Source organism: Hetaerina americana, unplaced genomic scaffold, assembly GCF_022747635.1.
Source record: "Hetaerina americana unplaced genomic scaffold, ioHetAmer1.1.p SCAF_4, whole genome shotgun sequence".
In the NCBI taxonomy this organism is placed as follows: domain Eukaryota; kingdom Metazoa; phylum Arthropoda; class Insecta; order Odonata; family Calopterygidae; genus Hetaerina; species Hetaerina americana.
The window spans coordinates 90,244,246-90,254,553 of NW_027286985.1; positions in this window are offsets into that span (position 1 = coordinate 90,244,246).

The window sequence follows — 10,308 nt, forward strand, 5'->3', positions numbered from 1 at the left end:
CAGAATTAATTTTTTTAAATATGCAAGGATAGTTTTTGTAGGCAAATTTCACAGCATCATTTGCAGAATTTCCTGAATATTTTTGGGCGGAGAAATCATAGAAAAATGTGCAGACTCGTTGTCTACAACGTATTTAAGTTTTTCATAAGTATTTCTTCGGGTTTTCTCCGAAATACGGGGAAAAAATTCTAGACTTGTCCAACTGTAATCTTTAATTGTTGAAAGGTCTAATTAGAGTGCGTACTACACATGAATTTCACCGCCATGGCCTTCGTCTCCCATGGATATGTGCGCTGGGCGAATCCACGCTCACAAATGAGACAAATTTTCCCAGGGTCGACGCGAGATTGGAAAAACCAGGACATGTAGATATATAAGTAAAGTGCGTATTTACATACCTAGGCCAGGATGCACAGGATTCGGCGACGGGACCCGTTTTTGTTGCATCTACCTTCAATCGTCTCGGCAGTTTTTATTTGTTAATAATTACGATCGTTAATTGGACAAGGTAAATATATTTTTTCACATCATTGTGCAGACCAAGTGACAAGATTGCCAGTCACATTACCATTGCTCGGCCTCGTACGATTGTTCCCCAAACTCTGACCCTATTATTGGCATCCCTGATTTCGCCACCACCTCAACTCAGTTATCTTAACGCTACTGACATCCTACCTATTTTATTGAACCGAGGACTTCATCACAGATGCACGCAACGAATACAAATAATATGTTTACTCATCTAAGAGATTAGATGAGAAATAAGCCAAATCAATTTATATCATAACAACCAAAACAAACGTTTTTAAGTTCTTAAAGATCGCTGCACTCGTATTAAGGAAAACTATTCCTTCTCAATTACAATGACATTAAATACTTTTGGAAATATATCCGCTCAACCGAATATTTTTTGTGATACGTATATGTATGTATACGATTATCTTAGTGCTCCGTATTCTTGGAGAAACCGAGAATTCGTCGGTCGTCAACCCAGTTAGCTCCGAGAAATCCAAGACTTCGCAGCAGCTGTCATCGTTGGGAGAACAGAGAAAAAGAAGAGGCCGCAAGGAATTAATCAAGTCCTGGTTAACATTGCAGGCAGCTTAAAGTATGAAAAACTCCCTACCAAAAAATGCACTAACTGGATGTTGTTGTCCCCATTGACAAACAAGTGCTGGGAGTGCGGGTAGGTTAGCGTGGTGGCTTCTCTCGGTGAGGATCCGGGCTCAAATCCCTGCGTCTAATTGTTCAGTTGTATTACGGCCTATAAGTGGATGAACACCTCCAGTGAAATAATGCATCCGCCAGTTGGACGTTGATTTGAATGAGGGTGCATGACCACATCCTCTCTCTATCTTGCGGAAGTTGCCTCGTCCTTCCTTTCATCGGATCGCCTCCCGCCCCGCTGCGCGGGACCGATTCGGCCAGGGCGAGCTGGAGGCGAGCGCCTGATGCGTACTTCGCTGAAGCCTACGGGTCTAAATTCCTCTCCCTCGCGTCACGACACGTCTATCCTCTAGGGAGACCGTAATCCGCGAGATATTTGTGGATTTAAGTTGCATTAACTCGGGAAAGAGGTCAACATCACGGCAAGACTCGAAGTTTATGCTGCTGATTCTACTTTCATTCGCAGTCAATAATTTCCTCGCTGATAGTGGATACCTGATGATCGAAATACGTTGTGATTATCTCTCCAAATAAATAAATGTACGTAGAAAGATATGTACACACATTCATAGACGAAAATTCGCCACGCGGCGAAAGAATTCATACTATATTAGGATTTTTTTAGTCTACCTGTCAAGGTAGGTTTGTGATGGATGCGGGGACAAAGCACTTTTAAGACATCTATGGCTCATGCCATTAAATACGATAGAACTACACATTACAATTACCATTTTCTGCCCCCCTCCATTCCATCCAACATTGTAATCTTTCCCTTTTCTACCTCGCTTACCCAACATTCTCCCCTCTATCACGGTTATTCAACATTCCATTGCACTTCAATATGCCCTGGAGCCATATTTCCTGCCTCGAATTTCTCTCAACTAGCCTGGACTGAGGAATATTTTTCGTTTATTTTTCTCTCTGTTCTGTTCACTAAAGAGCTTACAATCTAAGTTTTTCCTCTCGCCTGAACGACCAGGTTTCTGAGCCTTACAAATATACATTCCAAATCTGGTTTTCAATAAAATTGTCTTTGGTTACATTAGAACTCAAGGTCCTGGCCATCAAATCCCTTCCATTTGTGAAAACTTCTTTCCCTAAAATAATTCCTCTGTTTAGGTCTTAATTTATCTGGACACTATACCCTAAAGCACTTCCTGATTAGGTGATCGAATCTTCTTTCTCTAGTTTATGAAGCCTGAAGTCAATTTTTCTTTATCCTTCTTATTCCTTGAGTACCTCACTGACTTAGTTATGTTATTCTCATTCCAGACCTACCCCTTAATGCACTGGTTCTGTAGTGAACTCTGCAATGATTGCAACCCCTTGCCCCCTGACGGGCTAAATAAACTTGATCGTCTACTAAATTAAAAGGGATGGTAACTACAGCCGTACTCATAATTTAAAGAGTACGGCCGGGGTCGATTCTTCCCATAATTGATCATCTACTACTATATTGTAACATTTGATCGCTTCCCTACCTGATTTCACTTCTTTCTTCTACTCTTTCCATACCTCTTCCACCATTCCCTTTGCGTAAATGTGTGTTGAAAAGCACGAGTGACATTGAACAACCCTGCCTTACCTTCCTCCGTATCACTGCCCTCCCCTCTCCTCCCCCACCATACCTAGCACTACCTCGTTTGTTTTCTTTTCTGTCCACTTCACCGTCTCCATCCTTCTTCACGCGCACATTTCAAAAGCCTCAAATCTACGCCTATCACCCTGCTTCATTGATTATGTTTCCTCACCGTACATGACTACGCTCCATATCAAAGTTTTGACGAGCCTTTTCTTAACATCCTCACTCAACTCCCTTTCATCAACTCCCTTCTCCATGCGACTCTTTGCCTAGTTCAATTCTACTTATTGTATCCACCTGATCAAGTTTATTAGCTCTAATTTCAATATTTGACTAAGCTTTCCTCTGTGTCGAAAACGGCATAACCTTTGTTTTTTTTTAATTTATCACAACCCTGTACCTATTTGTATTGACTTTCAAATGTGATCAACAATTTTTGTAAACCCTTGGTCGAATCAAAAGCTTGTACATACGAAAACCTGTTTTAATGAAATCTCCTCCCAATCTCATTCCCGAGATTCTTTAAACTTACCCGCAATATACGTGAGGAAGGCGTATGACCGAAAGATTTTTAGGTTTACATTTATCCCAATCCCGACCTAATGTAAAGCAGGATAATGTGAGGATTATGGGACGAGAAGTTTAATTTCACAAGCAGCAAAGGTAGTTCTAAGATTCATCAATGGATGTTTAAAAATAGTGCTAACAACTAGTTCGGTGAAGATCAGTTTGGCTTCAGAAATGCTAGAAGAACGTGCGATGTCATTAGAGTGATCAGGACATTTGTAAAAAGAAAAATCGACTATAATCAGGATGTCTTTGAGTATTTGGGGAATTTTGAGAAGCCATTCGACCACGGAGTGCGGACCAAGTAAACGGAGGCCATGCCGAATTTGGGATTGAATTGGAGGCATAGGCAACTTATCCGAAACATGCACTCGAATCAGATGGCATCGGTGAGGGTAGCAGAGGGAGAATTAGGATGGGTATTGATTGGCAGGGGAGTGAGATGAGGTTGCCTGTTATCGACAGTGTTTTCTGGTCAGCATGGTAAACACTGGGGATGAAAGTAGACGACGAGATGACAATTAAGGCTTGGAGGTGATCAAGCAATAGACCAATTTTTCATACAGCCACTGGATTGTAGTAATTATTGATTGTTTTCCAGGAAATATACGAGAGTTTCAGGATAAGGATTAACCATACAACAACAAAATTAATGAGGTTCTCGAGAAGTGGGAAAGCTAAGTTATACATTGAAGTATGTGTGAATAAATTAGAGAAAGTGAAGCAATATTATAGAGAAAAATGGGGCATTGTAATGGGTGAATTAGGAGAAGAACTGCATTAGCAAAAGAAGAATTTTCAGGAGGAAGAGAATTGATGACGGGTAGACCGAGTACACATGTGGAGAATGGATTGATAAAGAATTTAATAGGGAACGCGGTGCTTTATAGATGTGAGACCTGTTTTCTGGGGCAAGAGGATGAGCGTAGATTGGAGGCTTTTGTGATGTGGGTGTGACGGAGAATGGAGGAAATGCTTTGGAAAGAGAAGAAGACGAAGGTTTTGAATAGGGTGGCGAAGGAGAGGAATCTACTGGGAGAAATCTGAATAAGGCAGTTAGAGTGAACGGAGGAGATATTGAAAGGCAGTGGGATGTTGAAGGCTGTGATAGAAGGGAGAACGTTGGGCAAGCGTGTTGGAAGAAGAAAGAGAGAAGGCTTTTCAGAAAGCATATAGGCAGACAGAAGTTACGAAGGATTGTAGAAAGAAATACGTAATGTAGAGCAATGAAGGAGGAAGTTCTTCTAATATTAAGCCACGAGTCGTATGTTACCCTCCAAAATCTAGATTGAAATAATTAGAATACGTGCACCTTGAAAGGAAGAATAAATGGCTGCGAAATATTGTTTGCGTGGTTTAGAAAAGGGACGTGCTCAATTTTTGGCTGAAGCGTCATCGTCATTTCGGTCGCATTGTGATTTCTCTTAATCGTCTCTTATTGATTATTATTATTGTTAGGTAATCTACCGGTTAAGGTAGGGTTTTGGATGGAAATAATTACTAATTAAATAATTTGTGACCCCTAGAAAAACACAACATCCTACTCTACATCAGGTCCCTCTTCAGCTCTGAGTACTTTCTTCCTCCCTTCATCCCGTCCAACATCCCTCTCCTGTTCCTTCCCTTTCCTCGTTTGCCTAACATCTCCCCTCCATTACAGTCTTCAACGTTCCACTGCCGATCAATGCGCCCTTCATCCATTTTCCTTACATCCTTAAGACTTCTCCCAACAAACCCCTTTCTTCGCCCATCATACCAAGTACTTCCTCATTTGTTTTCTTCTCTGTCCATTTCACCTTCTCCATTCTTCTCCACACCCACATTTCAAAAGCCTCCAGTCTACGTCTATCCTCCTACTTCAATTACCACGTTTCCGCGCCGTACATGGCTACGATCCATATCAAAGTTTTTACGAGTCTTTTCTTAACATACTTACTCAACGTCCCTGTCATCAACTCCCTCCTCCTTGAGAAAGCCTCTTTGCCTAGCGCAATTCTTCTCCTTACGTCCCTACTACTTTGACCGTGTTGGTCCAATATACTACCGAGATACGTAAACTGTTCTACCACCTCTAGTTTTTGCCCTCCTATTTTAATGTTTAGCTTAGCCTTTTTCTCTCTAGAAAATCGCATAACCTTTGTTTTATTAATATTGATTCTCATCCCATACCTGTCGCACAGGGTTGCCCATTATCACCGTTGCTGTCCAACCTGTATGCAGAGGAAATGATCAAAGAGGCATGGGAAGAACTGGAGGTAGGAATGAAAGTGGGCGGGGAATTCGTAAAATCAGTTAGGTTTGCTGATGACCAAGCTTTAGTTTGTTAGTCAGCCAAGGTGTTACAAGCATTGCTTAGTGATCGTATCACTCCTGAATTAATATTAGCGCTTCATAACTTTTATAATTTAGAATGATTTTTTTGTAGTCCTAAAATGTTCCTCCAGCAGAAAGTACGTGAAGTTATGAAATCGATGTCAGCAATTTCCCAACCGAATTCTGCTCAAATTTGAATGGGCCTAAGTAATAGATATTTTATATGTATATGAGGGCTCTAGGTGTATGCTGACTTCAGGAATTTTCTTCAGAGATATTGCTGACACGCCCCGGGTGACAAGCTTCAGAATGCATGAATAGAAAATTAATGTAAGGTTGCTTGACTGATCCAGTATGCTGTCAGATTCGGGCTCACAATCTTTCACATGCTTTCAAAAGTTTAAAGCCAGCTCATGATCCTGGGAGCGGTAATGTGTCCATCGCCGAATCAACAATATTAGGTCTGCTGGTGCACAGAGGGGTTCTTATCCTTTCATCTTATTCATAAGCTCAAAGATCTATCTGTATATTCGCCGTTTACGAAAGCCCTTCAGTCGCGCGTAGTAATTGTCGATGTGCTTCATTTGCTTACGGAGTGAACTAAAATCGTGCCTCGTATGTTCTCAGAAGCGCTGGGATATCCAAACGAGTTCTTTTTTGCCAAGAAAATTCTGGTGCTGTATCTCGCAATTCCTGAACAAGATTTCCGAGTACCAGATCACCGAAAACATCATTACTCTCATTTCCAACGTTTCATCGACTGAGGGAAACTGGATCAATTATCCTAGCTCTCTGTGTCGACGTCAGTATTACCTTAATAAACATTCGCTGGGGGATGTTCAGAGGAAAATTTTATCTTGCTTTGAGGTCCCAATTTTAAATTCATTATTTGGCCATATATCCCTGAAACAACGTGCAGTAACTGCAATATAAAATTGTACTTAGCAATGGAAACTGATTAATGTTATATTGTATGACTGATATTTTAAAATCTATCACATTGTTAATAATATGAATTCGGAGCAATGTTGAAAGTATCAAAAATACAATTATTATTTCTGAGACTAATATCCATTTTTCTATCCATCAGGGAAACTTCCTAAATCAGATTTTTCATGATTAATTTAATAAGGCAAGGGTTTCATATTTTTCTGAATGAAATGGAAAAAAACGGAATATAATTTAAGTTGGAAATTACTGTGGAAATATCGCAGGAAATGTCATATTTTAATTTTGAAATAAGTCCTTGGCATAAAAAACAAACCGTTGTCTTTTGGTAAGAGTTATCAGTTATCACTCAAGTAACAGTTATTACTCTGGCCAAAACATTTATTTCAACTCTACAAATACATTTACTTTTGAAGGTCTACGATGTTTTCACAATGATTCCATCGCAAATATTATCTCATTTGAAGTCACACACTTCAGTAGATACAGTTGTTTCAATGCATCTCAAATACCATACGCGACCGGCTCATCAAACAACTCATGAAAACATCGATTACTGCACCGCGCCAAACTCTACCGGGTCATCGATGTGGAAGATTGTGTTTTATTTACTGTGAAAAGGAGTGCCATAGAGATTAGCCGATAATTTCCTGAAGGTTTTCAGCTTTCCGTTAAGAATTTTCCGGATGCTCATTAGAGCAACCCTGACCTAGGTTGATTGTTAGAAAAGACACGTGCATGTGTCGTCATTACTCAGTTATCTCTGGGGGGGGGGGAGGAGGAGGTCCACGATATCTCTAGACTCCGGCAGTATGATTTCAGCCAACCTAAGTACATACCATTACGTAATTTATAAAAAAAGAACTAGCGATGAGCATGGAAAACAAAGATGATAACCTTAGTCGAGTTTCCTTTTTAACGGCAGTAATTTTTTATGCATTGAGCGTCGCCACTTTTTAGTGATATTTCTTGAAGCTATATAAAATAAAATATAAGATATTATAATATATATAAAATATACTGAAAATTTATTTGGTTAGGTTCAGTCGTTAAAGAATATCACTTGACATGTTGTTAGGAATTCAATGTGGATTCTGAAAAAGGTTCTAGTATTTTGCAAGCATTTCGTAGCAAACTATCTGGAATAACCCAAGAATGCATAATCCTGCGATACCGCGAGAGCTTGGACACGTCGTATTGTTCAGTGCTCGGGACCAGCTCGGAAAGGAGATTTTGTTAAATAAAAGCAAAGCAAAATTCAATATCTCAATAAATAATTCCTTCAACATCGAGGTATCCTCACTTGCCACTGAACTTCCATCTTCAGTAATATTTCCGACAATAGCCGCTAATATCTCACAGTAAGTTATTCGTTTCAGAAAGTTAACAACAATATGAGGCATATTCGAAGAGTAAGGGACGTTTAGTCATAAAAATATATTTTTTTTAGAAAAAGTTTGTCTTGACGGTTTTAGTTTCCTAAAAACCTACTTCACATTTCTACATAATCGTGGTTAACTTTCAAGTACTTGGTAAGGCTGCACCAGCTTCTTTAATTCCTCAGCATAGAAGTTTGCCGCCAGGGAATTGAACCACCCGAAAAATGCGGTCTTGAGTTCCTCGTCGTCTCCAAACTATTATCCACCATGTCTCTGTTTCAAATACAAGAAGAGGAAATAGTTGCTATGTGAAAACGCGTGACTTTAGGGTGGGTGATCAAAAAGATCCCAAACAAAATGTTGAATCTTCTCCTTGGTTCTGACAGTGGTGTGAGGACGCGCGTTGTCGTGGAGGAGGACTTTTCCGGATAACGATTTCCCGTGCCATCGATTTTGGATCACACATCTAAATTTGGTGAACCTTTCGCAGAATAAATCAGCGGTAATTGTTGCCCCACGTCCCATGAAATCAACCTAAAGAACGTCCTTTTAGTCCTATAAATCTGTGGCCACCATTTTCCAATTTGAGTAAGAATATTGCTTGATTTTTTTCGGTTTTAGTGAAGTTAAATGACACCACTACGTTGACTGTTGTTTTGTTTATACATTGGTGTAGGTTATCCGAGTCTCATCGCCCGTAACACCATGGGAAAACAATTCATCTCCATCTTGTCGTTAGCCGCCCAAAAACGCTCGTCCTCTCAAAATTCTTTGCTCTTTGTGTTGGTCGGTAAGCATTTCAGGTACCCACCTTTCATACAACTTGTGATATTCGAGCTTTCCCGTTACAATTATGTAATTATTGGTTGCATTCAACAAGAGGAAATTTATCAACCAGAGCATTAATCGTCAATCAGAATTACTAGCTATTACTAGTCGCCTTGTTTGACGATTTCATCGGTCTGGATACTGGGTTTGCTGCTCTCCATATTATAGACATTTGTGTGGCCACAAACGGCTACTGAATCAAAAGAATAACATTAATGCCTTCGGAAACAATAATAGATGGCACTGCATCCTTGTTCAGACCGGCCAATGTTTAAATATAAGAATACAACTCTTACTTTACGAATATGCTTCGCATAAATTGCAATTTATTTAAATTGGCAAAAAAATCTGTATAAATGTTAGATTAAAAAATGTCAATGATGAATGTGTACTTCGAGCGTACTAATTTTACAGTTAGATTACAGTAACTCTTGATGATTTGTGGGAAGACCACCAGAATTCGCGATTTTAGTTTTTAGGGGTACATATTTCAGCCTAGACATGCAGAACAAGTGTTAAGCATCTTTATTAAACATTTTCGAGATTTTCAAGCTAAAGTGTCGACTCAGACTTTAAACGACTCTATGTTAGAGAATACATAATCGGCGTGGTTGTTGTTTCTCGAGATGAGTGCGCAACAATGAAGCCCGTGGCTTATTTTCCCGTTGCCCATATTTTTTATAACATTCAAGGCCGAGTTCCTGGAACCATGCACTAAAATTGAGACAGTTTGAAAGATCCGTCACGGGGTCCTCATTTGAAGTGTTTATGTGAATGTTAGTAAAGCCGGCGGAAACGTTATGCTACTGTTTTTGTGAGGAAATGTACCTATGAATTGAAGGAGAACCGATAATGTTTCACCATTGGACTCCGGAGGCTACATTTGCAAAATTAAAACGATTTTCATCGATCATTGTTCTTTTGTTTTGGGTTGTGAAGGGATTTAAAAACCAAAATCATGTGTGTCTAGCGATGCTTGTAGGTTTTGTGTGAATTTATTTTTTGTGACTTTCCGATAACTGTTTGATAGCCATGGCGCCGCATTCACTCGTAATGCTCCCACCTCCCAATTTCAGGTGCCGTGAATTAATTAATCACATTTGGTATCACGGATTTTCTATTTCGGTTTAATGGCTCATGAATAAACCTCGGAAAGAATTCCAGGGAGTAGATTACCTAGCATTCATATTATAAGGTCAAGATTTTGGTAAGCGAGGAAAGTTAATGAAATAGCAAAATTTCAGAGTTTAAGAGGACGCCTCGGTAGCTTAAGTGGCTAAAGCACTCGACCGGATATTGAGGGATATGGGTTCGAGTCCCAGTCAAGGCGAATGATTTTTACGCTCTGAAATTGTTGCATTGTAATGCACATTAGCGGATGACTCCGTTAAAAGTTACTGTTGCGGCATCTCCCGCAGTTTCTTTGGAATTTGTCAAAGGGAAAACACCATAAGTGTTTAAAGTTGGCTTTAACCTCGTGGACAGTGGCGCCTCGCGCACGACTACGAATGCATGTGACATTGT